Raw genomic sequence first — 2,500 nt, 5'->3', positions numbered from 1 at the left:
CACCACCTCCCCTGAGCCAAAGGTGCATCCTGACGTGACACATCTCAGGGTGCCTCAGGCGTCCACTTACCATCATCACTATGAACGAACCTCGTCCCCTCCCCCCTCATACACCATCCCTTAACCTAACCTATGTTGCACCTTAACCTAACCTATGTTGCGCCTTAACCTAACCTATGTTGCGCCTTAACCTAACCTATGTTGCGCCTTAACCTAACCTATGTTGCGCCTTAACCTAACCTATGTTGCGCCTTAACCTAACCTATGTTGCGCCTTAACCTAACCTATGTTGCGCCTTAACCTAACCTATGTTGCGCCTCAACCTAACCTATGTTGCGCCTCAACCTAACCTATGTTGCGCCTTAACCTAACCTATGTTGCGCCTTAACCTAACCTATGTTGCGCCTTAACCTAACCTATGTTGCGCCTTAACCTAACCTATGTTGCGCCTTAACCTAACCTATGTTGCGCCTTAACCTAACCTATGTTGCGCCTTAACCTAACCTATGTTGCGCCTTAACCTAACCTATGTTGCGCCTTAACCTAACCTATGTTGCGCCTTAACCTAACCTATGTTGCGCCGTAACCTAACCTATGTTGCGCCGTAACCTAACCTATGTTGCGCCGTAACCTAACCTATGTTGCGCCTTAACCTAACCTATGTTGCGCCTTAACCTAACCTATGTTGCGCCTTAACCTAACCTATGTTGCGCCTTAACCTAACCTATGTTGCGCCTTAACCTAACCTATGTTGCGCCTTAACCGAACCTACGTTGCGCCTTAACCTAACCTACGTTTCGCCTTAACCTAACCTATGTTGCGCCTTAACCTAACCTATGTTGCGCCTTAACCTAACCTACGTTGCGCCTTAACCTAACCTACGTTGCGCCTTAACCTAACCTACGTTGCGCCTTAACCTAACCTACGTTGGGCCCTAACCTAACCTACGTTGGGCCCTAACCTAACCTACGTTGGGCCCTAACCTAACCTACGTTGGGCCCTAACCTAACCTACGTTGGGCCCTAACCTAACCTACGTTGGGCCCTAACCTAACCTACGTTGGGCCCTAACCTAACCTACGTTGGGCCCTAACCTAACCTACGTTGGGCCCTAACCTAACCTACGTTGGGCCCTAACCTAACCTACGTTGGGCCCTAACCTAACCTACGTTGGGCCCTAACCTAACCTACGTTGGGCCCTAACCTAACCTACGTTGGGCCCTAACCTAACCTACGTTGGGCCCTAACCTAACCTACGTTGGGCCCTAACCTAACCCACGTTGCGCCCTAACCTGACCTGTAATTGTTATATGAATTGAAACATTCATGTAGCGTTGCCTAATCGCAACCCTCTCAACATAGGTCAGTGCTCGCACTCTCTGGTGTCCTGCGTATTGATTCATGTTACGGTGCGTACCCTCACAACATCTAGCGAGTGTTGCGTACGTTCCACATGGTCCCGCTATCCACTGTAATGTGTACTGCTGTAAGACGTATATCGCCCCCCTGTCGCCTCTAGTTCGTCAGGCGGGAGTTTGCGTGTTCAATGAGCTTCGCAGCTGTGCAATGGCATTCGCATACGTACGCGGGCCACCTTCCACGTGTTCTCTCGTGCATACGTCGCAGCATGTATGTGGGCTGATGTGGCGTGTCGTGACGCATATCATCCAGGCATGCAAGACCCACTGAATTTGCAAATGTAGATGGACGTCTACGTTTGCTGCCCAAGTTACGCAAATGAACCGGAAATCCGTTGTTGCGCGGTTGTTTACGCTGGAGGTGAATCATTGATTGCGAAAATCGGTACAGGTATTAACTGGTTGCTTCAGCGACACCCGTCATACCCACGAACGTGAGTGGGCATGTGGGTATGAAGCGATACGCGGCGGTGGCTGGGTGGGACCGTCCCCGGCCGGTGAGGGGGGAGCGCCCGGCGTGCTGGCCGCGCGCTGCGTGGGCGCACGCGCTACAGCCGGCTGGTGGGGGCGCCCAGTGGCAGGCGCGCCGGCCGACGGACGCGGCAGGCGGCGCAGCTGCGCGCCGGCGCACCCAGCGCGCGGCGCCGTGCGGCCAAAGTGGGTCCTCGCGGGCCCGGTGCGAAGCGCGGTGGACATCTGCAGTGTGCTGGTCCGATTGAGGACTGTGTGCGTTGAGGATGCGCCGCCGCCCGGCACTCGGCGCCGCGACGCCGTCTGCTGCTCGGTCGCCCCCGCGGTTCTCGCAGGTGGTTTGTATCGCAGCTGTGCGGATGTGTTGGCGCGTGCGCTGTGCTGGGAGAGTTCGCTTTGGCACCCAAGTGGGGCTCTGCCCCTCTGTGGCGCTGGCGTTGGAGCTGCCCGGCCACTGTTTGTGGCCGCGTGTTGTCTCCCGCCGGCAACACCACGACAGCACGCTCCCGGGCCTCTGTCGGCAGCGGCAAGCTCAGTTGGGAGCACGGGTGGTCGCACTGAAAGCGTCTACTCGCCTATCTCCGGGCGATTGCGCCTCTCTCGAACCCGACC

The sequence above is a fragment of the Schistocerca nitens genome, chromosome 7, assembly GCF_023898315.1.
Source record: "Schistocerca nitens isolate TAMUIC-IGC-003100 chromosome 7, iqSchNite1.1, whole genome shotgun sequence".
NCBI lineage: Eukaryota > Metazoa > Arthropoda > Insecta > Orthoptera > Acrididae > Schistocerca > Schistocerca nitens.
Note: the sequence above shows the minus strand (reverse complement) of the source record.